Source organism: Camarhynchus parvulus, chromosome 1A (assembly GCF_901933205.1).
Source record: "Camarhynchus parvulus chromosome 1A, STF_HiC, whole genome shotgun sequence".
In the NCBI taxonomy this organism is placed as follows: Eukaryota; Metazoa; Chordata; class Aves; order Passeriformes; family Thraupidae; genus Camarhynchus; species Camarhynchus parvulus.
The window spans coordinates 7,339,355-7,366,676 of NC_044586.1; the positions used below are offsets into that span (position 1 = coordinate 7,339,355).

A 27,322-nucleotide genomic window follows, 5' to 3' on the forward strand; every position below is an offset into this window, starting at 1 on the left:
CAGAATTGCCTCTTTGGTATTTCAGTGTTTTTCCCCTATAATTTAGTAGGCCACTGATCCATTGGAATTAATGCAAGTTATCCAGCAGTAAATAGAACTTCCCTAAGTGACCTGCACAATGGCACTGTGTGTAATTGCTGTCCTTCTCTAAGTGTGCACCCGTGTAATCCTCAGACTGGTCCTTTCAGGGAATGGTGCACCATACTGCTTTGCTTTTCTAGATAGGTTTTAATTATTTTTATTTTTAATTCCTAGAGAGTAGCTCTAAAAACAAAAGCTGTCTAAATGTTAAGTAAAATTAGTCTTGGTGATTTTTTTTATAATCTGCACTGGAATTTTTTTTAATGATACAATAAAATAAAAAAGGAGGAATTTACACTTTTCTGGATAACTTAATCTTTAAAAAAATTAAATATGTTTATTGGATTATTAAAAAAAATACAACCTAAGAATGCACCTGATCATCTTTTATTAAATATTTCTGAAGGCTGTTAGATTACAAACCACCCCATATTGCAAATGAGCTGTATTATCTGGAGAGCAAAAAATCATGATCTATTTAGAGGTGACCTCAGTGTGGATGTCTCTGTCATACCAAACTGAGAGGAAAGAACAAGAGATGCCACTCTGAGTTAAAGTACAAGGAAATTAATTAGTGTTCAGCAGGAGTGTTTATAATGAGTTTCCAATCGACAGAACTTGAGATAAAGGAAAAGAAAGGAGATATAAAATTCAGTAATAGTATAATCTGTGGTATGAAAATAGTGGCTTACTACTACTTGCATAATTTGAATTTATTCAGGCATGATGAATCTTAAAATAATTCTTCCACCTCCCTTTTTGGAATTCCATTTCTTTTAAGTGAAGCTTACAAGTTGGACTTGAGGTGATTGTTTTGCTGTTTCGTGAATCCCTAAATTTTTAGTTCTGTGATAACCTAAAGTTAGACAACTTTCAACCTTACTTCACAACTGTGGTGACAGACAGAATGCATTTATGTGTCTCCTTGAGGAAGTATAGCTAAGGGTGGATGAATACGAGCCATCATTGTGTAAAGGCGAGGCACTTTTAACCCTCCAAATGCACCAGAATTATCCCCATTAGGAGCAGGCAAAAGAAGGGATGAACCTCAGCTCTTTCCACAATAACAAAAATGAGAAAGGAAGGAGCAGGTAGTATGGAGAGTAAAGAACAAGAGGACCTATGTTTTATGTAGAAAGTAGAAAAATAAATAGGGAGCTAAAAATCATTTCTGAGAAACTAGGGGGAAAGTCATTCAGAAAGCTGATTAAATACAAGTAAAACACTCTGAACTAAGCAATTTGTCTATGTAAGTCCGATCCTTCTCTAAAAAATAGGTCTGTCTTTTATATTTCATGGGCATTAAAAGTTGTTGACTACACTGTCACATGTAATCTCTTTTTTACTGTGCAGGGTTAACATTCTCATTTGTGGATGTTCTGTTAAAATAAATGCTATCAGGAATGTCATGCCATTATTTTAAAACAAAAATTATAAGAGTTTTAGCTGGATATGCTGGCTATCTGCTGCTACAGCTGTTATTCAGAAATTTTGCTTGCTTTCACTTTTTAATCACCCAGAATTTATGCACATCCTCTGCATCCACAGTCTATATGCAGTAGAGACCAGTTATTAGAAGAGGTCAAAATTACTAGGTGTCATTTTACCGAAATAAATATTTGTGGGAAAGTTACTGTTTAAATATCTTGTCAACTGTGTCCTGATAATCTCTAGTATGCTTTTACTATAATTCCCTAAAAATAAATATTAGAAACATTTTGTGGTTTCACACCATTAAAAAAAAAAGTTGGTAAGGGAAAACCATAAAACATATATTTTGCTTACAGAAGAAATGTGTATTCTCCTCAGAATGCTGGTGGTTGAGTATTTTCTAGAGATCTGAGGCTGGATGGAAATGGGTAACAGAAGTTCCCTAAATTTGCCACGGCAGTTGTCGGTGGAGCTCGGAGAAAGCCACATGTGGCACCCCGTGCCCTCTGGACTTGGCTGTGACTGAGCCCTTTGAGAGCAGGGCTCGCTGCTGGCAGGCCAGGGCTGGAGCTGGGGCTGGGACTGGGACTGGGGCAGGAGCTGGGCTCCAGGGCCAGGCTCTGCTGCTGCAGCCCGGGCAGGGCTGCCCGTGCCAGGCACAGCGCCCGCAGCTCTGTGAGCTGGGGTACCTGGGCCGTGGGACGGAGCCTTTGTCACCATCTCCACCACAGCTGGCCACTGAAATGCTGCGCTTGGGAGGTAATGGAAGGAGGAAATGCTCTTTGGAAAGAGCCTCCGAGTGTGAAGCCCTCCGCTCCATTTTGCAGGATAGTGCATTGGAGGGCAGCCGCTTTGGATGGTGTAGAGACAGATGTATGTCTGTGGGTTTTCTTTTCACATTGCAGTTTTTTCTATCACCTCATGATCAATATTTAGTGGAATGAAATATCAATTAATATATTGTTTTTCCTGAAGAATATTTTACAAACTTCAATACACATGGTATTGACTTCTCCAATCAGCTGAAGCTGCCTAGCTGATTTAAAAGTACATCAGGAAAGCAATGATAGCATAAGCAAAATGAATAGTAAGTGACAGGGTCAACTATGACTTTCTTTAAGTAACTATCTGATCCCTTTTTTCTTACGGTAACATATTTTCCACAAAGAAGATTCTTCAAGGTTGAATCTTGTACAGTCTCCTCCCCCTCTCCACCCTCCCCCCCTCCAGCCCCCCCCAGCGCAGGGCAAATCAAATGCTTGACAACGTTTTTTGTTAGAAAAGCACATGAAAAAAAATTTTGAATATACCAATAACAGAAAAAGTCTATATATTTTTATTGCAAGAAGGAGATTTCATTGGCTGAATGAAATGGCGAGATGTGACGCAAAAGGACACTTGGACGGTGGAAATGCTGATGTATGCCAAAGCAGGCGCACCAAGAAATGCTGTTGCTATGAGAGAAACAGAGGGAGAGGGAGGGAGGGAGGGAGAGACCGTGAGAGAGCAACTTGTGGAGGCCTTAGTTTTCCTTTTTGGCTTATAGCAGAGAGACTGCAACGTCTCCCGGTTCTAGCAGGGAGGGTTCAGGAGCTTCCAGTGGGTATTTTCATGAGGCTGAGCATTTCGAGAAGCGGAGGGAGATGAGAGAGATGCAGGTCACCTTAGAGCACAAAAGCAATTGGAAAGTAGGAGGCTGTATGTACTGAGCCAATGATCTGTGCTATGATAGATATACAAATTAGTACGGCAGATGAAGCAGCTTAGCTCATTATCCACCTGATGGTACTGAGACTTAACAATTCAAAATGACAGAATTAAAATGCAGGCACACACAGACACACACAGACATATATTTATAATGACCCCACCTTTTCATCTTATGAATTATCCAGCTGGGATACCGACGTCTCTTGTGTAATATTCTTAAAGAGCTGCAATAAATTCACCTTGTGAGTCCATGAGCCAGAAAAGGGGGAAAATAATTTGCAGGAATTTTTTTTTTGTCTATCTTCTTCGGCAAGGGGGAAAAAAGTTTGTGCTATGAACTTAGCCTAGCAGCTTCTGGAACGTGAGCCAAAAGGGGCAGGAAGTTGTTTTACAATAGCGTTACAGTGATCTGCCACAAATGGAAAAAGCCAAATGTTGGACTCGGCAAAGAGAAAAAACATTCTTCTCCCCCTCGCTTCCCTCCTCTTGCCCCTTAAGAGAGAAAGAGGGAAAGGAACGCTGAGCTAGAAGTTCTTTTTTAATTACTTCTTGTAAGTAATTGAAAGATTATCTTACTTGCATATTCCATGGCAAGCAGGAGGGAAAGAAGTATCAAAGGGACGTTTAAAAAAATGCACTTGGTAACTAGCAACGGGACTTTTGGCACAATTCCTTGAGTTTGCTTGAGGTTATGGAGGGGGATGGGAAGAAGAAAAGCAAGTCGACGCAGCACGTTTTCTTTAAAGAAGGGGAGGGTGTTTGGAGGCAAAACTATATAATTTTTTTTCTTTTTTTTTTTTTTTAAGGAAATGTATGTTGATCTTCTGAAGCTGAATCCTCAGGCATTTGTGGCCCGTCCTTGCAGCCTGGTATGTTTTTTGTGAGTGTATGCGAGCGCTCTCAATCAAACAGCAATCATGGCAGCTGTTTTTCTTCCAGCACAGCAGTTGAGCTGTCTCGCCCAAATGCTTATCAGCTTTTGACTCGGTGCCAAGAGAGTTATAAGGGCCAAGCAGCCTGAGCTTGGCTGTGCAGCTGGTTTGGAAGTAAGGGCATGAGAAAACAAAATCGCAAAGTTTTTCTGTCACATACAGTGTTTACTTTTTCAAATAGCCATTTTCAGCTCGGTAGGTTGGGGTTGGTTTTGTGTGTGTGTGCTGTAGTTCGTGGTCCTCGCGGACTGCTGTGTTACGCAGAGCGGTGTAGGTGTGTGACTGCAGAGAGGAGCCTCTTCTCTCCGTTTAATCCCGGGAGATATTTCCGTAGAAACCACCCCCCCCACACACACACCCCCACCTCCCCCAATTAAAAGCTTCATTAGCCGCACTGCCCTGTCAAGCATATTGCCATAGCGTGGGTGCATTTACATTCCAGCGCAGCGCCTTTCCTCCCATTGCTGCCTCTCTGCCGGGTCCCCTCCCGGCGGCGCCGTCCCCATCGCAGCCCCCGGCCCGCGGGGGTCCCCGGCGGGGGTGGCAGCAGAGCCGGGCTCGCTGCGTGTCCGTGTGCCCGTGGCTGCGGGGGATGGAAAGGAGCCCGTCCGCGCAGGGCCGTGCCGCTTTCATCATCAGCTCCAGCCCGCTGCGTTTCGCTGGCTCACGTCGTCCTCCTCCTCCTCCGCCAGACTGCTCCAGTCGCTCACAAGAAGGAGGCTGGACTCTGTAAAGGCGGCTGCTGCTCGCATTCTTGCTGCAAGGGCCTCCCCTTCAGACGGCCTTTGCCAGAGCAGAACTTTTAAAAATGCTGCAAATAGGATCTTCTTTTTCTTCTGCTTGCCTGAGCCCTCCTCTCCTCTCCCAGCGTTCCCGAGCGGGGCTGGTTCTCGCCTCTCCTGCGCTGTACATCCCAATGCAGAGGGCAAAGAGCCGAGGGCTCGCCCCTCTGCTCATCCCTTTCCCTCACTCCCTTTTCCCTCTGTGAAGGAAATGGATTCCTTTGCCTGAGCAATGACTCGGGCTTTGCAGGTTTGTGTGCTCTGAGGATGAGGGCTTTTGCTGGTGATTTTCCTCCCTGGAGTCCCAGTGCACAGTGCTGCTCAGGGAGCGAGCCTCTTGCTTTCTCTGCCTTTCTCTTTCTCTTTCGTAGAAATATGTTTTTAATGGCTGTAGGTATCTGCACCATGTGAAATAGGGCGTGTGATATCCCTCCAAACCCCCTGTAATTGGACCGTGGCTGAAAAGGAAATATGGGGGGGATGTCTGGTGGGGGGCAGGGGGTGCACAGGCTGTCTCGTCCTTGCAGACCTTCCCCCCCCCCCCCCCCTCCCCTTTTCTCTGCTGAGGAGGGAAAAGGGGATGTGCAGTAAAATGCCGTCTCTGGGACAGGTGCCAGCTCCCAGACAAAAGAAGTAAAATAGGCGGTAAAGAGGGAGGGGGGTTGGGGAGGGAAGGGGGGGAAATTAATAGGCAACAAAAATAGGAATCGAAAATCTCCGAGAGGCTGGGCTGGCGAAAGGGCTGGTGCCCGAGCGGCCTTTTTGTTGAATATTTTCTGTGCGATGGGTGGGAAGGAGAAAGTTGCGGCATACTTTTTATTCCCGTCTCCTCTGCAGACGTTTGGGAGCGTGAAGGGAGGATGCCTTTTTTTTTTTTTTTTTTTCCCCCCTTCTTCTTTTCCCTCCTTTCTGCTGAATTATTCATATTGTCAGTGGTGAAGCCAGGACTATTAGCATGCATCAGACATGCTGTTTGTCTGTTTGCTAACATTCTTCATTCAAGACTTGTTAACTACCAGACAAGCTTAACACGCTTCTCTTTTTTCCCCTCCTCTCCTCTTTCCCTCCGTCTCTCCCCCCTCGCTCCCTCCCTCGCTCCCTCCCCTCTCTTCTCCCTTCCCTTCTGCCTGCTCTGCTCCCTTCCCTTCGCCGCCGTCCCTGCCACCCCTCGCTCGCAGCCGCCCATTGTTGCCGGCGGGGCCGGTGCGGGCGCGGGGCGAGGCCGCCTCCCGGGCCTGCCCGGCCGCGCAGATGCGCCGCCTCGCCCGGAGCCTCCCGCCCGCCTTCCCGGGGACTGCGGAGCCGCCAGGGGAACACCCAGCGCCGCATCCATCGGCGGCTCGCGGGCCGCCGTCCCGCCCTGCCAGGGTAAGCTGCTCCCGCCGGAGCGCAGGGGATGCCAAGTGGGAAAATCAAGTTTCGGGAACTACGTGGGGATCGGCACATTGGCTCGCGTCTGCCTGATAATTTATGATTAACCAGGAGTGCGTTATCAGCCCGGCGAGGTCCAGGCTCATTCGGGAGGATGGCTTTGCTGCCTATTAAGGATGTGATAGACTAATATTTGCTATTGTTGCTGTTTTTTAGGTTCTCTTCTCCCTCTCTATCGAGTCTGCCCCTCCCTTCGCTAGCCTGTTTAAAACCAGCAAGCTTCATTTTCTTAGCAGACAAAGGTCGATCACAGCTTTTATTTCTGAATGCAAATGTTCTAGGACTTGTGCCAGTCCTGCCTTCATTGAGCACAATATAACTGCTTTCCTGAATGGCGCTTTTCCCTTTCCTTCTAAAAAATAAAAAATAGAAGGGAGCTTAAGAGAAGAAACAAAGTTGGGCGGTGCAAGTTTTTTACATTTATTTAATATTTCGGTCTGTGTGAAGCATTATTAAGCATCCCTGTGCAGAGCAGCTGTAACATAGCCACCAGCCAGTGCATGGGGTTTATTTGTAGGGACACATACGAGAGAAGGGACCTGGTGGCATTGCTCAACTCCTGGCTTTGCAGGTAACTATCTGATGCTCTTCAATGATTGTATCTCATCACAATTACATTTCCTGATTTTCTTAGCGACGTGAATTTGAACGTAAATATTTTCATCATTCATGTTTTAAATTTTTTGATACCTGGAATTGTTCATTATTAGTTTCTAATTACCATTTTTATCATATATTTTAAAAATTATGTTTTTCAAGGCCTTTAAAGGTCCATAAGTGCCAAAAGTGTATTTTCTTTTTATCTTTTTATGTATGCGACCTGGCACATGCTCACGCACACTCCCACTCTCTTTCTCTTTGGGTGTTAATGAAGGAATTTATTTTAAGTAGAATACTTAAATATTAGAGTAATGCCATTTATAGACCAAAGTAGCATGTGGCTAGAGATGTACTGAGTTAGGCGCAATTTGACAGATAGTTAAACACTTAGGATTTATTACTACTGTGAAATTGCCAGACTTACAATAATAGGTATTTTCAATTCTTTATACAGACTAATCTATGTGGAAATTAAAGTATCTGAAAATAAATCTATTTTAGGACACTTTATGAGGAAACTAGTCCTTTCATATGTATTTCTAAACCAAAATGCTTTTTCTGCGCACTGGAAAAAATGGGAGGCTTGTGTAAAATATTTTAATCTTTTCCTGTTAATTTTATTTATGTCTAGGATTTAAAGTAAATAACAGACCAAATACAAATAAGTTCAGGGGTTTTCTCTGCAAAATAAAACAAACAAACCCCCCCAACTAAATAAAGCTGCCCCCCCCCCAAAAAAAAAAAAACCCAAAATAATTTGAAAATACTTAGTGATTTATACAAAAATAATTTAAAATTCAGGCCATTGACAGCATTGTATCCAAACCATCTCCGTATTGGCATTGCATTAGAAGTGTTTTATGGCAACATAAACTGAAATACAACTCATAACTTTAAGTAGTAAAGCAGTATTTATTGGCTGATCATGCTCAAAGTAACTAGAGAATATTTTAGGGAACTGTGTAGATTAAGAAAGGAATTTAGGAACATATGGCTTGGTGATAGCTAAAATTAATTTCTTCAAAGTAGTTTTTAGAGGCCTGTAGCAGCAACACGGTACAACGCAAATAAAATCTTAGTTGAGGGTTCACAAACTGCTGAACACTCCTCACTGAGAAATTTCAGAGTACTTGGCAGTATTGCTCCTAATGATGCTATTTATCTAAAGAAGGTTTCTTTTTTATCCTTAGGTTGTAGTACTTGGGTGCTGCTTTGTTGATGAGGACTAGCTTAAAGGAATATAAAATTATATCTCACATATTAGTTCATTATTTTGTGGAGGCTTGCTAGAAATTAACTCTGCAAGTAAAAGAAGCAGAATTGCCTGGTTTATTTCGCAGTGAGGGTTTCTATAAATATGCTGATCATAGCAGTGTATAAAGACCACGTGCATGTTAATTGAAGAGGGATTAAAATCTGTTCATTAGATTGGCAATTTCCAGGGTTTAAATTTAAAATTATTTTTAGTCTGTAACTTGAAATATAAGTGCTGATAGAACTATTCAGCCCCTCAGATGAATGTCTTCAGAAATTATGCATGTGAGCTGGAGCATTTACATTTTGAAAGTGTTTTGTGTTGGAGTGCCAAAATTCTCGTACAAAATGTTTGGTGCATGTAATGGAAAATGAAAAGCATAGACAATACTTTGCTTAATTAAAAGATTTATAGCTGGCTAGGATGAAGTTTGGCATATTTTCAGATAATAATTATGAAGTTTTGCATATTTTCAGGTAATAATTGAGTGAAACAGAATTAAAATAATCAATGATAGAGCAAGTTGAGGGCAAAATGAGTGTTTCTTCCTCATCTCAATCCTTAAAATGCAATTTTGTCCTCCGAAAGGAAATTTAAGGAGTTGCTGATAAATGAACTGTCTCTTGTTAACCTCCCACCTATCTTGGCTGAAAATCTGGCTTTTACCTCCTGGTGTGGAGAGCGAGGGGAACACAAGGGTGAGGTCCATGTGCTCTAGGCCTGAGAGGGTGCGGGGTGCTGGGCAGAGCCGCGCTCCGTGCGTGGCACAGCAGTGATCCCCAGGAACAGGATCTGCAGGCAGGCAGCCTACCATGGGATCCTCACTGCCAGAGATAGCAACTGGGCCATTTGGCTAAACTTTTTAAGATTAATTGTAATTTTGTCCGGATGAATGTTGCCAGGTTTGGATCAGGTTAAGAGAGATTTTATTGTGGGTAAAGGAGAGGGAAAAGGGAGAAGGAGAAAGGGAAAGAGAATGAAGTGGGAGTTAGCTCTTCTAGATATGAGTGCAGTCCGGGGTTCTCGTCTTTGTTGCATGTGTGAGATGAGTAGGACTGTGAGGCTGGATTGTATTTTGTGTGGCTCTATGGGTACAGCACTGTCTTCTCATAGTACATGCCAAGTATTCATAAACCTTCGGTAGCAGCTAAGGAGGAATAAAAGGAGTGGAAGGAATGCCTTTTCTCATCCAGTTTTCTTTGGGAAAAAAGAACCCTGATTTTTTTTTTTTTTGAGCAGGGGGATGTAATTCACATCCACTAAGTGCTTCATCAGCTCCCCTGCGAGCAGAATGGGTTCTGTGCTGCACTCGGCCTCCATCCGTGTGCCACATGTTCCATAAAGCTTGGCAGGGCCTTGGTGCTCAGAGTCTGCCATGCACATGGGTGCTCAGGGCAGGGGCAGGCCCGTGATGGTGACACCTTCCCTCAGGAAAATGGAAATGTGCTCTAATTAGGCATTTTTCCTGCTAACTGCATCAGTCCCTCGCAGCTTGAAGCAGGTGCCGGTAATCAGCCCTCCCTCCTCCCCCTGCAGTGGTGGTGCTTGTGCAGGTCTGACATGCACAACAAAGCCACGCTGCCACAGTTCTAATGCTGGTTTATGGCACCTGTACCTGTCTGAGAAGGGGGGGGGAAATAATTTAAAAATATGATTGCATATGTTTTTGTTTCTCAAACAAGACACAGTGTGGAGCGTGTTCCTTCGTAGCTGCATGCGTGTTTGTGCAGTGTGTGCTCGCCCAGCGCGTTTGATTGTCGCAGAGATAAGTGTTCATTTATTCAGTGTGTGTGCAGCTAGACTCACGTTTGCAGCCAGAAGACAAAAAGTTGGAATCCCTGTAGCCAGCACAATAGGCATTCCCTAGCAGTGATCCCAGTAGATAGCAAATGGACGGGTAGGTGTTTGGAAGTGCACACGCACTTCTGCAAGTCCTGAGTTTATCTGCTGTGAACTGTACTGGGCTGTGCAGATCTGTGCTCCGTACCTGAGCCACAATACATTGAATTCTGTTGAGCTGAGTTTGATGGGCTTTGGAGCAATCCCCCTCTGCCAGATATTCACTAACATAGCCTGTGTGCACATTTGTGGAATCACTAATTATGCTGGCCTGTAACTTCTCACTAGAGAGCGAACCAGTCTGTGATTCTCTTAGCAGTGGTGCAGAAATGTGTCCACAGGTATTTCTCTGCACTCATAGAGGATATTTTAAATCTCCAGTTCTAGAAGGATTTTATTTAAATTTGACTTATGATCTCCAAAATAGAATGTAATTCTGTTCAAGACACCTTCATTTGTAGAGGGATATGTAGGAATAAAATGCTCCAGATCAGGCCTTTTGCAGCCTGTCTTTTCAAAAAAAATATTCCATCAAATATGAGATCTCATAATTTTGAGTTGCCCTTTATAAAAACTGTCTTTTTTCACAGATTAGTGAGTGTTACCATTTATTTAGTAGTTGTATACTCCTCGTTCTTGCATACGTTTGAAATTTGCTGTTCTGTACCTCTGGAAACAAAGGATCTGATCCAAAGGCCTCTGAAGGCGACAGGGGTTTTTTCACTGACTTCAAATGGGATCTGAATTAAGACTATATGCATAATAGTTTCAAATAAAGATCTGACTGCTACAGTGGTTTTCAGGGTCTTCCACATAACTTTTCAAAACTCTCATAAAAATTGTCTAGACGTGATGCTCCAAAATACAAAATACACATCTAAGCATGAATCCCGTTTTGTTGTTTTGCTTTAAAAAAAAAGGGGGGGTGGTGCTCCAAAGAGCTTTATCTCACTGGTGCTCCAAATGCGTGTTCTATGAATAAAAAACAGGGAATGCTGGGTCAATATTTGGTATGTAGCTGATGCATTACCTTATGCATTCTTTATTTAAATTAGGGCAGCCTTTTTGGAAGGAGTCTATAGATCTGAGATGGCAATGTACTGCCTATTTATTTTTACACACGTAAATTTAAATTAACCTCAACCGTCGTATCCTGTTATCTGCCAAGGAAAACATTTAGCTCCTGTCCAATCTGTGTGGAGTTTCAAAGTGATTTGCTCTTTTCAAACTTGTTAAAGCGCAAATAGAGAAGTAAATTGCTTTGCATACCGATCGAACATTTTGCAAAGGGGAGGGAAGAGGAGCTAAGGAAAAATGAATTTACTATTATAATAACCAATATACCTTTATCAAATATTAATTAAGTCATCATTTTCTACAGCCCTTGATTGATTGCATTTGAATTGCTGACTGATATTTTGCCATACTTTAAATCTGAAGGACACTTAGCGTGTTGCCCATTTATTCAGATACCTTCACACCGATATGTTTGCTGTGGCATTCATTCAGCTCCTGAAGTTCCTTTGTCAATGTAAGCAGACATTTCCAGAGGAGAGGCCAGCTACAATTTCAATAATAAAAGAGTTCACGTGGTTTTATAACTACTGAGGCAAATATTTCTGGAGTGCTAAATCAGAAAAAATAGTACTATTTAGGCTGGTGTTTTCTTTATTTTTCTCTGATTTTTTTTTCCTCATTTTACATAATTTCTAAAGTAGAAAAATATCCTGCAAACAGAAGCTTAGAAGACAAGGAGCAGCACCATCAAGTCTATTTATTTTAATGCTGTGGGGACAGGCTGCTGAACTGAGTAGCTTAGAGAAATATGTGAGAGCAGAGCATTTTTGTTTTTCACAGCCCTGCTAGGCCAAGGTGTTTTACACTGAAGTTAATTCCTCAGAGAGAGGAGTCAGTTTAAGGGGCCTGTAAAGGTGATCACCTAATGCTGATTTTTTCACACAAGTTAGGTTAATATTTCTGGAGCACTGCTCACAGTGGCTGGTGTCATGGAATCGCAGTGACATAGGTGATCGAGGAGGGGCTGTTCTGTGGGAGAGTTCATTTGCATTTTCATCTGCAGGGTGTAATAACCATAAAGCAGCTACAAATATTGACAGTGTCTCAGATGGACAGTTGTTTCAGTTCAGGCAGTTCTGTGTTGGTGAACACGAAGCTTTGACATGGACTTCTAAATGCATTGGCAATCTTTCCAGAGCTGCTCTTGCTTTTTATTGGAAGGCAGTCTGCAAAAGGCTAGGAAGGCTGTTTTGTTGCATCCAAGAGATTCTGATCACTGTATTTGTTTTGCTACCCAAACACAAAGAGCTCTGGTATATTTACTTCTACATTTGTATATACAGCAAGTATAATTTTCAAAATATTTTCCTCTTTGATAAATCATTCTTTATTTTCTGCTTTTTTATGTCCATATTTATTTTTCTCTCTGGTTGCAGACTTTTTTTTTTTTTAAGAAAGGAGAGTTCTCATGATCGTTTTGTTACCTTTGGCAGATAAGATGTATTATCTGATTTGTCTATAGGAAGCAAAATAGTATATCCAGTCCTAAGTCACTGGAAAGTCTCCCACAGATATCAGAGGGTTTTGGATTGTACTCTCAGACCCAACTAACACTAATTTAAAAACCTGATGCAGGAAGCCTGAACTCAAATGACGCTTAAAGTGCATTTAAAGAATGCTACATTCTGCACAGCCTTCAGACTTGGGCAGTGAGCTTTTGTACCTCCTTGCTTTACCCAGTTTAACCCAAGGAGTGTCAGAATCTTGCTTTCTCTCTCTTTAAGGGACACGGCATCACTATTCTTCCTAATCCAGCACGCATTTATGAGTTGCAGGGTGCATGGAAGGAATTGATCACATCCCAGAATGGATGGAAACTGTTACAGGCCCAAAGGACATATACAGTTTTGCTTCGGGGGTTCATCGTGAGGTTTAGTTTTGGTTTTAAAACAGTGTGACGTATAGGGGTTTTTTGATTACTTAGTTATTATGTGAATAAATAATTAACATTTTAAAATTTATTTTTATTAGTAACCATTTTATAGAAACAGTTTTTCAACTCGACCTGTTATGAAGATAGCTAGTTACCAGTTTTTAATTGAAGGTTATACGTTTCTCATTCTATAATTATTATAGAAGGAGGAATTAACATGATCACATGGAAATTTTATTTCTTAAATGGAGATTTACATTGATGGATTGAAGGTTTAAGGTGCAGATTTACATTTAAATTACATATTACATGACATTTACATTTTAAATTATACTAAAACAATTATTTCTACTGTCTTATTGGTACCTTTGAATGTCTCTATAAAATTATTTCATTTAAAGTATAACCTACGTTACTATGTATATGTCTCATGTGTGAAATCTGAGTATTTTTTGCATGAGCGTGCTCCTGTTTGGTGTAAATAAAAGTGAAGTTGCATGTACAGTATTCAAATGTACACATTTAAGATGCTATTTAGCGCTTTACTTAGACTAGTGATTACTTCTCTATAACACAAAAGATTTTTGGGGGTGGTATTTAACAGCATAAAAATGATATCTATCTGGTGCTTGCATTTTGTTTTCACCAAAATGCTTTCAGGAATCAAAGCTCAGCAGCGTTGCTTAAGAGAGGATAAAAGGATTTCTATCTAATTAATTAATTAAAATTTATTAAGGAATAGCACATGGCTGCAGGTGCAGCCAGCTGGGCATGAGGTGGCCTGGAGTCTCGAGGAATGGGCTGATTTGGGACAGGAAAGCCAAACGGAAGGTGGTTGTGACTGTTGTAAGGAGAAGGCCAGAGTGGAAGTCAGTGAACACAGAAGAAGTGTAATTTTCTAAGGAGACCTTCGTGTGTGTGTCCTTGCTGTGCAGGTCCCTTTGGTCCAGGACACTGCAGGCCATGTCTTGCCGTCGGTTTTATCAAGTTGGAAGGAACTTAAAGTATGAGCATAATTCTCTTCCCAAAATAGATTTCTTTACAGTGTCAGCTGGATATGGCTGGTTTGCACCCATATAAGGTTCTGGGCTGGACACAGAAGCACTAAAATTCCATTATTGTTGAAATAATTGCTGAAAGCTTTTTAACTTTCAATGCCTCCTGAGCTGAATACGCCGAAGAGTCCACACAGGCCTGGTGGCGGGTTGGATTTCACCGTGAAAAGGGGTGTGAGTGCACCTGTATCCAGTTCCTGAATTTTGTAACTTTTCTTGTTCAGTATGTTCCTCTTGAGATACAATCTAACCTAAAACATTAAATGGAAGAGCAATTGAAGATTCAGCGGGAGTTGCTAACAAGCTCTCCTGAAAATTAATCTGTGAAAAACTAGGCCTACACCTTAACTGTGTCTATTAGTTTTAAGGTTGCAAGTAGTGGAAGAACAAAAGAAAAATGTTACAATTCAATTAACACCAGGAGATCAAGCTGCAAAACCACTTTGCCAGTGCCCTTGCAGCCTCAGTTCCAGCTCTGTTTGAGCATTTCTGTAGAATGCTCAGGACAAAAAAGTTTCCACAAGTGAGCAGTAGCTGTTGGATGGGTCTGCTTCTAATGGCAATTAAAAAAAAAAAAATGAAGCCACTCGTCACAGAGTGAATTTCAGCTTCGTGCTGATGGCTATTGCAAGGCCTGCATAAAGTTTAAGGCCCACTCAAATCACTTCAGATGGCCAACAGCTTTTTTCTGTCTGTTGTGTACCATGAGCTACTACTGTAGAAGCCACTGGAAGAAATAATGGATACAAAGAACAATTAACACTTCTGGGACTGCAGCTTATTTTGATCAGAGACTTTATTTAGTCATTCTTCTATCTTTTCTTATAATATCCTTTAATTTGTAAAATATTAATCTAGACATGCTGTTGTCCAGAATTTGGGCCTTGATGAATTGGGAATTGTGATGCCATTGTTTGGAAAAGTGAGTGAGAAGTTGGGAGATTCTTTTTCACTCAGCCTTGGGTATAAGAGTAAGAGCCTCTTCAAGTTTCCTCCTCTTTCCATGCCTCAGCACCTCCCCTTTTAAGTTGGAGATAAATCTGGTGTTGCCCATGAGATTTCTGATGTGAAAACCAGTTGATGTCTGAATAAACCACATAAAGCCAACACACAGTACAGAACACTGCTCTGGAAAGGGAGAGTTGCTCAGAATGCAGAGCCTGCAGAATTTGAGGGGTCCAGTGCTGCCCTTGCACAAGGGGCATCTTGCCTCTCAAAATTCACTAGTATTCCTTACCAAAATGGAAAGGTTATGTATTGCTTGCCATGAGGTTTCTTTCATCACCACTGTCTTGTAGACAATCACTCTGTTTTATGCATTGATAAATAATAGGAGAGACTAACACACTCAGCATCTGCATCAATATATCTGGAATCAAAGTTCAGGTCGGATCTGAATGGCTTGGGAGAAGGATGCTGTGAAATTGCCTGGTCTCTTATGCTTCCAGTTTAGGATTCTGCTGTGCAAGTAATCAAAATCTGGTATGTTGATAGCATTTTAAGGTTATATGGGGAGGTTAGGTAGATCATTGCGTAAAAAAATTAAAAAAACAACAATCCCTCGAACCTTTACAGAATACCAGACAATGACCATGAAAACTAGAACTTACAAATCATAACATTTTATATGCTCCCTGCAGAACAGAAAGCTGGGTGGTAACTTTTAAATATAAAGACATTAGCACATTTTACATGTTTTGTTTGCTGGATTTTTATTTCTTTTGCTCTCTGACAATTCTATTCTTTTTATCCTCCTACTTGCCTAAATGTAATTGAGTTTAGGACTCCTTTCTTTTTGCAGCAGCCTCTCCTCTGTTTGCACGAGGAGCTTGGCTTCTGGGAGGCAGGTTTGTCCACACTGACACTGTGGTGTTGCAGTGGCTGGAGCAGCAGATGTCTGGGTCACTCCGTGTCTAGTGTCCCTTCCCCAAGAGCCTGGCCACCCTGGAGTGTCCCAGACACACGGGGTGCTCAGTGAGGAGCAGCTGAGTGCACAGAGCCACGCTGGTTCCACCGTGTGGACAGCTCCAGCAGGCCAGGGTGTTTCAGAAACTCTGGAAAAGCTGTTTGGGTTTAGTTTTTCCCTGCATTTTTAATAAATGTACCTGTGAAAACCAAGTCCTGCAGGTGCTTGTGCATAGGGCTGACCTGTGCACCCACATGTAGTCCTGGAGTGGGACTCTCTGTGTCCTCTTTCCATGTCCTTTCTGCCTGTCCATCCCTTCTCCCCTCATCCCCAGCTGCTTGGTGCTCACTGGCAAACCAGTGCTTTGAACCAAAGGTAGGAATACAGGAGTCCTGCAGCCAGACTTCTCTGAAATGTTCCCTAGTATTCCTCTGCCCAGTTTGGCAGCTTTATATTCTGATTATTAATGGCTCTGAAAATCTTTGGGTGAGTGCTGCTGGGCCCCTGAGTTGAGGTGCTGGTGTTTATTTTGGTGTCTCCAGCTGGCTCAGGAGTGCTTTTGTTAGCTAATGGTTCTGGACTCTCATTTCCACTCCCAGGCCCAGTTGCATATGGATGTCCTGAGCACCAGGGGTGTACAAGCTGTCCGGGGCAGGCAGCTCCCGTCTCTTGTTTGCAGTATCAGTTGAGATCAAATGGGAGAAATGAATGTGATAAACAGAAAAAGAGAAGGTGTAGGTGTTCCAGTTTGGACTGTGGAGTTGGGCAGGGTTTGTAGCTATCTACATGCAGTAAGTGCTCCGGGCTTTTTTCATGCTCTTTGCACGAGACTTCCAAACTTCTGTGTTTGATTTTTTGGGTTTTTCCCACTCTCTCTTTTTTCACCCTTTAGGTCAATTGATATCCAGTCTTTCCAACATTCCTGGTAGGCAAAGCTGTGTTTGCAGGCATTGTTTTGCTCGTTCACCTCCTGTGTGGTGGGTGCCTGCCTTTGACTGATAGGGACATCAGAGGAAGGCAGAAGAAGCTCTCTGTTGTCCCCAGTGAAAGGTGTGCTCAAAGGGATGAGCAGGTTTCAGCAGCCTGAAGCAAAGGCCTGGGAGCTCCTGGTGCCACAGCCACTGACATGGTTTCATGGCTTTTTGAGAAACAGGTGTGTCAATTGCTGCAGGAGTTCATTGTCAGAGATAATGAGAGTTGCGAGTACGTGAGAGATCTTAGTTAGGAAGAAAATCAATGGTAAAACAATGTTTCAATCTATAGCCTTAGTAAGTAATTTACTTCTGAAATCTAGTTGTGCTCAGAGGTGAAACCATTTCCATTGAGGTTTTGTTGAATCACAGTATTGGAGTCGTAAGTCACTGTTGGGAAGGTTTTGTTTTGTTTCTGTAAGAAGCCCTTCCAATAAGTCCTCAAACTCCTCACAGCTGTTTTCTTTGTGTCTGATTTTAAAAAGTGGCATTTTTTACAAGATATATTTAAATTTTATTTTGCAGTCATTAAAAGGCTCCTCTTTAGCATGGAATATACACATTGCAGACTATTTAACTGGAAGCCAAATTTTTTTGGAGCATATATTTTATGAATAAATTACTAGTATCACCTATTCTTATTGTAGATACACTGCTGTAAATAATGTGATGGCTTGTATGACTTGTACCTCTGTAGGAGTTTTGCAATGGCTAACACCATGAGACATTAAACCTCTCCCTAAAACACTTGAAAAAAAAGAAATTACATAAAAATTTTTCTTTGAGAAACAGACACAGAGAAAAAAAAATAAAGACAGCTGGGCGAAACATGTTTCTGTTGATTTGAGAATTCATGTTTTATTTTGTCTAGCAATCAATATGCATTTTTTTATTTTTAGAAAATAAAAATACATCATCTAATTTCCGAATTGAAAAAACAGAAGACCTATGTTTCCATATTGCACACGGTTTCATTTTGCACTCCGATTTTCATTTTGCACTCCGATTTTCATTTTGTGTTCGCGTGTCCTGTTTTCAATACAAACATCAGTGTTGAAATCCACTGCTTTTGTAAATTTTTCTTTTAAACGGACAAAGATGCTGATTTCAGTTCAGATATGTAAAGCAGCAGCCGTGACTCCGTGGCTGCTCCTGGTGGAGGAAGAGGCATAGTAGCTTCTGGAATGGCAGCGTCAGACCCTGAGTCGTTGTCTCTGCAGAAGTCCCGTGCTGGGCAGGCTCATCCTCAACAGCACATGGTGCTCTCCCACTTGCTGTACCTCTGCTTAATTTGTCTCATCTGTGGCACAGCTTCCTCTAAAGAACTCGAGCTTCAGATGAAAATGTAGTTCCCAGGCAGAAAGGAACTGCAGTAAAAGTAGTTGTACTACTAGTTTGTCCTATGATTAATAGCAAGACTTGCTTAGAAGTTAGTCTTTGATTTCCTCTGTTTAATTGTAGCCCTAAGTGAAATGGGTTTTTGATTTATAGAAAATGCAAAATTAGGTACAGAAAGTTTTAAATTACAGTAACAGTAAAAAATTTCCCACAATAATCATCCCATATTGTTTCAATTCAAAAGAGCTAGGGCTTGATTTGTGTGGGAAAGAATCCATAGCAGCCAAGTTCCACATTTGAAACTGGGGAGAGGGGGGGGGATCAATTACCCTCTTTTGTGAGTATAAAAATATGCCTGAACTTCACTATGTAATACTTTTATCATATATTCCCTCTTTGGAAGGGTGTGTGTTGATTAATTAATTTAGAATAGCTCTTTTCTTACATGGATACCCTGTGTAAAAGCAAGTAGAAAAACTGTGTTCAAACATACAAGAACATCAGTTAAAAAAGCAAAAGCTTTAGGAACAGCAGTGGCTTGTAATTATGATGGAAAACTGATCTATTCTGTTTTATAATATTTGCATTATGCAGAATGGTTCTGTAAACTGTGAAGGCTCTAACATAGCTCAATAACAGTAGCTTTAATAATAGTAGTTTAATTCCTAAGCTACTTTTTGGAAGTTCTGCATGGCTGATCTCACTTTTGCTGCACTATATTTGTATTGACTTTTTCTTTCATTAGACTGCAATGCCTATGTGTGTTTGCGGCACTAATCCTAGATGTTGAGATTCTGGGTAGTTAAAATATATTCAGTATCACTGAAGCTATTCCGAAGTAAATGACTTTGCTTTAATGAATGAGACCAAATTCTGCTCTATTTACAGGGGTAAATGCTGAAAACCACTGATCTGACCCATGCAAGTTTGCATGCGAGTTCCTGAGAATAGGAGCTTGGGCCCTTTATATTTGTTTTTTTGTTTACCACAACACAGTTAAAAATTATGCTGAAAATAATAATGCGGTTGTTATCCTGTTGGCCAGCTTGGTGGTTTTTAAAATCCTGCTTCACAATCTCCCCTCACATACAGTTTTATTAGGAGCACACTGAGTTTACAGTTTGAATGTAAAGTGCTGCTTCTATTCCATTTGATTTGGCATGACCAAGATGTAAAATCTAAACATAAGACAGAGTATTGATCCATTTATAAGCATTTCCAAATTGTACTGCACTTTTGGATAATTTATTGTTGTAGGATTTTAAAGTCAGGTGAGCTCTGCATTTGTGCTATGGCCTGACAGTGTAATCAAGATACAAATTTAGAAACAAATCAGCACTGTCTTTTATACAGTGCCTCTAAATCCATGGTAATTTGTACCAGACCTCAGTAACAGGAAAGGATCGCCGTTTCATGCTACCAATACCAGTGGGTGTTGCTCCCCAGCTGCATCTTATAAGAGAAGATGCAAGAGAAATTAAAGGATCCCCACATGCATTTTTCTGTAATGTACCTTTTGCAGAGTACGAGGCTGATGGAAAATTCCCTTGAATCCAGTGTGCAAGCCAGCTGTAAATAGTGCCATATGTTCTGCACGCTGTAACTCCTACCTTTTGAGAGCACTGGGCAGTTTTTAAGTCAGCTTTCTTTACTTTGTAGTTTTGGAACGTTTTAAAAAACGTAAGCGCTTGTACTCTGCAAACTCAGAACAGGGAGGGGAGAGCTCAGGTGCTGCTGGTGCCTACCCTGGCTGCCTCAGGACTCTCCCAGAGGCCTGTTTTGGGGAACTCTGCTGTGCCAGGACGTCCCTTGCAGCGTGAGCTCGTCCCTGCACGCTCAGCTCCAGCGTATCCGAGCTATAGGCTGAGGCTGTGTGCACTGGCAGCACAGATGGAGTGTGCTCTCATTAGGACTGTTTGTTGCCTGTTGGAACACACAGCATATTTCTACCGTGGCATCAACAGTTTCTAAGAACTGAGGTCAAAATAAACAGGTTGCAGTTGGATTCAGGAACAGTCTGGGAAACAACTTAAAATTCCCTGCTTAGGCATAACCATATTCCTAGATAGGTGGGTAAAAAGGCATTCTCATAGCAAGGGCTCATCTGAATTGATGCAGTGTGGAGTTGCAGAGGCACAGCCAGTAAATTTTCTACAGCTATTGGCACAGATATTGGCAACATTGATCTTATTTTAAATAAATGAGCAAGCCCAGCACTCCTGCACTGTTTCTCCTGGTCTTTGTAGTTCCTGAGCAAAGTGAAAGCGATGTCCTGGTGCCCGTTTGGAAGGTGCCTGATTCCACCAGGCCTCAGCCTCCTGTGCAGGCGCGGGTGTTGCCGAAGGCCCGGGCATGTGCGGGCTCTGCACAGGAGCAGAGCTGAGCCGCTGGCAGACAACCTCTGGCAAGCCTCCTGGAAGCTGCTTGGAGTTGCTGCTGCCCCAAACTCCCCACCCCACCCTTTCCCTGGGGATTTGTGCTTCCTCAGCAGAACGCACACCTGAGCTGCCTCATTGCAAACCCGCAGGTCCTGCTCTGGCCCTTGGAAGGGCATCGCTGGCTGCGGAGCTGCTGCAGCGCACCCGAGATCTGAGCCCGTGGATTCAGCATGGAGCCCTCACCCCCAGCTGCCACTGGAGCCCGTGGATTTAGCATGGAGAGCCCTCATCCCCAGCAGCCAGCTGGAGCAGCCCACTGGGAAAAGGGAGTTGGGTGTGTGACGGCGAGATTCACCCATGCCTCTTCCACAGCTGGTAAGTATTCACAGGATCAGCCCATACACACACTCACGGTCCAGGTGACAGCCTGGCCCCACAGACATGAGTGACTTTTAGCCAACGATACAGTGAATGCAGGGTTTAATTTGTAGTGTTTAAAAAGCCTGGAAAATTTTATGAAACAGGACAAATACTTGTGATGATTTTGGCTTGAGTAGAGATGTAAATAGATTTGCTTCCTGACAGAATCAGCAACAGTCACTTGTAAGGGTTTACTCATATTAACCTGGTCACAGTTAATTTGCAGCCAAAGGAACTGTCCTGTTTGTTGAGCTGCAAACACACAAAGGCTCAGCAATCTGCTAGATGTTAGAAAACATTCTCATGGGTTTAGTTAGAAAATGTTCTCATGGGATTTGGGGTTTTTTGGACAGGGAGGGTTAATTCTAACTCTAGTTTCAGTGGTTAATTTTTTTTTTCAAGTAATTTTTTTCCTTTTCAGAAATGAAACATTCTTGAGCTGTATGGTATGCATAACAGTAAATGGCTAATACAGATATGTGTAGTGGAGTAGCGAAAAGAGGTGTCAAAAGAATTACGAAAATTTTGAAGACTGATATGGAAAGATGTGTATAATTCTCTAAAAGAAAGGGTAAAAAAGAAAGCCTTCCCATGTTCTTTGTTGCTACCAGTTTACTGCTGTTGCCATTATTACTTCCCATGGTATGAGGCGTTCAGTGGTCTGTATTACAACCACATAATAATATTATCATCCCTTACTTTTCTGCAGTGACAGGGAAGCAGCACTCCTAGAATACCTTGGTTTATAGGATGATCTTACTGTCTCCACGAGGTTTTCTTGGTTCTTGCTGCTGTTCTCCATATGCTTCTCCACACAGTTTGTGTGTAACAATGTGCCTTTCCATCCTTGACCCTGGCAGGTCTTGTGCAGCCTCATTCATCCTGACCCACCACCTCTTCCCTCTTCACAGACAGCTGCTGAGTCTCAAGCTCTTCACTGACTGTGAATGCAGTTGGAAACACTCTCCTCCCCCCCACTTTTAAGTTGGCTCTCAAAGCCCATCGCAGATGGTCTGTACCTCATACATAATAAAGATTTTTTTTTTCTTCTGAGGCGGGTTTGTGTGAATGTGAGAGGCAGACAGTCTGGCAAGCTTAGACCTGTGTTTTTATATTTTTTTTTCTAAGTGAGCCTTGAGGGATTTGTTTGCCATAATTTGAAACCCCTTAATAGCTTATGGAGCTCAGTAATATCTTGGTTCCAGGGGCTGGAACCTGATTTGTCCATTTGATATTTTCTAAGGGGAAGTTATACACATTGGCAAAATGGAGTTAGGGCCCAGCTGGACAACACAAAGAAATTAAGCAGAAAGCATTCCAGGAGCTAAAGCAGTTGCTTTAGGCAGGTGGTCTTCTAACAAGAGTATGGTAGGTTTGTGCTGTGTGTGTGAGTTGCTTTGGGGTCACCTGTTTTAGCTGTGTATTTCTAACTGCTTGTAAGACTTGTTTCTGTGAGTTCTGTCCCATTTTCTGACTTAAGCAGTAAAGTCTGTGTACCAAAATGTCCTCAGAACCTCATGTAAGAGCCTAAGGAGCATTTCCAAATGTCATATAATTTGGGCTCTAGGTAGCTCAACACTGCTGCTTGTTAGTTCCTTTGTGTGTGGTTGTATTGGTGGTGTTATGCTCAGCATTCCAGTAGCCATAAAAACAGGTCCATGTGTGGAAATCTGCTTCATGGGCCAGGCTGCCAGTGGGTTCTGGGTTTCTGTTCTGCATGGAAGCTGCCATAGGGCTCTTCCTGATCTCTGCACTATGCTTTGGGAGCTGAAAATGTAGAACATATGCGAGAGGAAGGTAATGGAAGTACATTTATACCAGCAGTTTCAGCAGTGGTTTTGACCTCAGTGAGAAGAGATACGTCAAGGTGAGATATGTTTTAAAAGATAAGGGGAAAATGTCCTAAACTAAATTGGATTTTGTTCATGATGAGGAAAAAATTAACAAGTATTTCACTCCTCTTTCTGCATGTTAAATGCTGTGTGTGTGTGTGTGTGTGTTGTTACTCACTGTATAGAACAATAAAGTCCAAACCCAACCTGTGAGCTGTAGAGTATTGCTGAAATACTTTGGGGTTCAGTTGTCTGAAGCTTTTGGCTCTCAGAGGCAAAAGGCCCGTGGGTGTCAGACAAGACACTTTTCCAGGGCCTGAAGGGTATCAAGAATAAGGGTCTCTGAGAAGTGAACAGAGCAAATAAAATCTTCTGAGAAGAGATGAGCTCCAGGGAACATTCCAGTTAGGCAGCAATGGTCAGCAGCACAGGGGGGTCATAGGCTCATCCTTCAGAGTGGAAGGACCTTGGGAGGCATCTGGTCCAGCCTCCTGCTCAAAGCTTGGCCAGCTGAGACCAGGTGGTTCAAGGTTTTGTTCAGTTAGGTCATGAAAGCCTCTGAGTATGGATTCTGCACAGCCTCTCTGTGCAGTCCCTTCCTTCTTGCCTGACTTCATGGCAGACAGGTTTTCCATTGTTTCTAGCCTAGACCTTTTGTATTTCAGATTCCGTCTGTTGTCCCTTGTTCTCCCACCACACCCCACTGTGAATAACCTGGTTCTGGCTTCTCTTAGCCTCCTGTTGGGTGTGGAGGGGCTGTCACCAAAGCCTATTCAGGTCCCTTAGCCCCTTCTCACAGGGCTGATGGGCATTGTGGGGGTCCCTGTCATTCTGCAGTATTGCTCAGCAGGCTGAGGGGTGGCACAGGAGCCTCTCAGGACTGGGGCTGACCCATGCTGTCCCATGGGATGCTGGCACCAGGACAGGCAGAGTGGCTCCCTGTGAGCTGCATTGCTCCTGTCCAGCCCCTTTAAGGGCTGTGGGTGTTATTGCTGACCATCTGCTGGAAGCAGTGCCAGGAGCTGATGCTGTTGGCTGGCCTTGGCCTTCACAGCAGATTCTGGGTTAATGGTGTGGCGTTACTAATTTCAGGTATTAATATAGAAAAATATTAGCTTGGGTTCAAAAATCATGTCATAATTTAAATGCTAGAAGATGTTACAGCACTGTAGAGTTTCTTGGCAGAGTGGTTTTTGAGCTGCTGAGATACAGGTTTTAAGCATAAAACATAACAGTTAAAGATATACTTAGTCTTAAAAATTGTTAGGTGTCATGTAATTGCATAACTGCAGAACCCAAGGCTTTAAGAACAATACTGAGTATCATGAAATTGTGATTTAATTTTAAAATAAAGCAGCATCGATGAGATCAAGAATCTGCTGCTTTTGTAAAGCAAACGTTCATCTAAGAGGGGTTTTTTTCAAATAGTGAACCACGTCTGTAAAGTTCTGAAATGATAGCTGCTATTATGTGCTCATCTGCTTGGCACAGTAATTAAAGTATACATTAATTCTGTGAGACACGTGTTTAGAAGTATGGATTGAAATTAATCATCCTGCCCCTATAGAAATTGCTTGATGAGTCCAACAGCATATGTGTTGCTATAGAAAGCTGTGAGTTAGTGTATTGTACATGGGTACAGTTACATTCAGTATTTCATACGTTTTATTAAATATAAATACAAAAATACATTTAATTTTATTAAAGCTACTGAGCGGGGTTATTTACATATTTCTCCAGTGTGGGACAAGGATTTTTACAGGTGAAACTTGCACAGTAATAACCCCTAATGATAGAATTGCCAAACAGCTCAAATAGTGCTCAAGGAGTCTTTGAGGTGTCTGCAAGCATTGTGTAAGCAGGGCAGGAGGAATTCCTGCCTCCGTGAGGTGTGGTCTCACCCAGGGCCAGCCTGGCACATCCACAACAGGTCCCTCTTGGAGCACAGTGTGCCGAGCTAAGCTGTGTGGGGGAGGCCCTTGGCTGCTGAGAGAGAGTGATAATTCTGCATCCACTGATGAGTTTTATCTTAGATTTAAGCTTGCAATGTTAATTCCATCTCTGGCTCCCTGGGCATAGGACACAGTTGTCCTGAGGAAGTCTCCAGTGTGAGTTTACAGCCTGTGCAATTGCCAAGTGAGGTGGCACCTCAGCCTGTACCATGGTTACTCTGCCTGCCAGAGAAACTTGATGATAAATATTCCACAAGATGCTTGAGAGGCCGTGATGTCACCCCTACAACGGCCAATTCACCGGGTCAGGTTTGCTCTGTTACTTTGTGAGGTGGAAGTGGAGGAGCAGGCGCGGCTCCTTCCCGCAGCGCTGAAATGCACACGGTGTGCAGCTCAAAGCACTGCTCACTGCTTCAGTGCAGGGAGCTGCTCTGCTTCCCTAGCCTGTGCAGGGAGCAGCCGGAGAGCTGCTGCTTTTCCTGGTGGCACAGTGCAGTGTCCCAACAAAGGGCACTGTTCCATGCAGTGCCATTGTGGAGCTCATGGATTGAGAGGGAGAAGCAGCGAGCAGCGGGTTGAGGACACAGAAAGAGCAGAATCCTTGTCTGGGGAATTGTTTGAGAATCGCCGCCCTTGCAAACTTAAAATGTGTGCACAAAATACATCCTGGTCTTCCTGCTTACAACTCTGCATACGACCCAGTTAAAAAAATGGGGGTTTTTTGCAAAACTCTGACTTCTATACTCTCACTGGTCTACGTACCTCTTTGTGTGTTCAAGATCTAAATGCAGTGTGCAGGCAGCCTTTCTCTCACAGCTAATATTGATATCCTGCCCCATAATTACAAAAGCAGAGAAAAGAAGGCCCCTACAGACATTTACTACTTCAGTTGATACATATTTGCCTGTTTCTGGGTGGTGAAATTTGTTATTTTTATTATTTTTTGCAGCACGTCAGCCTGGATATAGTCACCCTGTCAGGAGTGTAAAATTTACAGCAGAAATTATTTTAATGCTGGAAAAGCTCTTACTCATCTGAACCATCATTCAAAATGCACAGTGAAAGTCGCCAAGCAGAAGTTTTCCATCCCACTGTCTGCAGCACTCCTGCAGGTCTTCTGATGCTTAAGGTAAGATTAAATATAAAGAACAACTTAGTTGCAAAGTAGAAGCTGGTGCAAAGCATGAAGGTATAATTCTAGGGCAGAGAGGATCCTCTTTGTGCATTGACCCCTGTCTATAGAAGCAATAACATTGATAGAAAATTTCAGTGCAATATTTGTTTAAATAATCAAAGCAGTAAGGACAATAAGCCCAAGTTTACTACCAGAATTAAATATATATAAATGTATATATGTATATATAAAGAAATTGCATAGTATTAAGAAGTAAAGGATGTATTATGTTTTCTTTATTCTTTTGAAAATACGTTTCAAAGTACAGAAGTGTTTAAGTGTGAAAAATAATTGTTAGCATAAGCAGGGAAAGCAGGAACCACTGAGTAGGACAGTGTATTTTGTTTTGCTTAGCTCCTGAGAAATAGCTGCAATATAGAAATAGCTGCATAACCTGTGTACAGGTTATGCCATTGTTTGTCCTTAGTACTTTTGGTTTGTGTTCTGTAGTGGTGTCCATTACATTCAGTGAATTAAACTCTTCCAGTGTATTTCCTTATTTCTCTGTCAGTGTAGTACAGGCAGCTGGGTTGTCATCAGGATCCCTTCTCCTATGTAGCCATAGGATTTTATATAAAGAGCATTTTCCAGAGGCTATCACTATGTTCTCTTACACGTGACTTTTTTCCTATGGTTTGTTTTAGGTTATATATATATAACTAAAACACATTCCAGAAACTTTGTTTTCTAAATGTGTGTTGGGCACAGTTGTTAATGTTGCAGGTGTTCACATTCAGGGCAATATAAAATGCTGCTTATGACAAATGAAAAAAAAATGGAATGCTCACTTTATAGCCCTAGGAGTTTGGCTTGGGCCTACAAACAGACATTATTTTTCGTTTGTTTATAGACAGACAAGTTTATAATTAAGACAGTAATGGGCATAAGCATTCTTGCAGCATTTGTAGCTCATCTTTCTTGTAAGCATCAAAGAGAATATTTGTGGTAGAACGCACAGTAATAAGTGTGGGGGAATCAACAGCATGCAGATCCATTTATTTATTGGATCTGGTTATCCCCTATCCTCCCATCATCTGTGCCTCTGCAATAAAGGCAAAGCATGCCTATTTTCTCTCATTGCTGTCACTCCAAATGCTGTAGATAAGAACGATAGCTGGACACAAGTACCACACTGTGCACCCCAGAGCACCAGAGGTATTAATGACCACAGGCAAAGACTTGTGTAACCATTACATCAGTGTCCTATTTCTGGAAATGACTACTGTAAATTACCATTTGGCTGAGGAATCCATCGTGCTGATCTGGAGCCTGCATGGCCCAACTG

General features: G+C 42.3%; 1 protein-coding gene across 13 annotated transcripts in view; it reads left to right on the forward strand.

The window, feature by feature from the left end:
- Nucleotides 1-27,322, forward strand: part of PPARA (peroxisome proliferator activated receptor alpha) — a 275,101-nt gene that overhangs the window by 120,226 nt on the left and 127,553 nt on the right. For 6 of the 13 annotated variants that reach the window (XM_030960341.1, XM_030960336.1, XM_030960339.1 and 3 more), the window contains exons 1-3: nucleotides 6,123-6,304; nucleotides 20,809-21,034; nucleotides 25,813-25,992. The gene's annotated coding sequence lies outside the window, so the exon portion shown is untranslated. Of the gene's footprint in view, nucleotides 1-3,014; nucleotides 3,774-4,028; nucleotides 4,092-4,548; nucleotides 5,187-6,122; nucleotides 6,305-6,707; nucleotides 6,939-20,808; nucleotides 21,035-25,812; nucleotides 25,993-27,322 lie in introns of those variants that run through there. The other 7 variants (XM_030960338.1, XM_030960340.1, XM_030960345.1 and 4 more) reach the window with 6 other exon arrangements.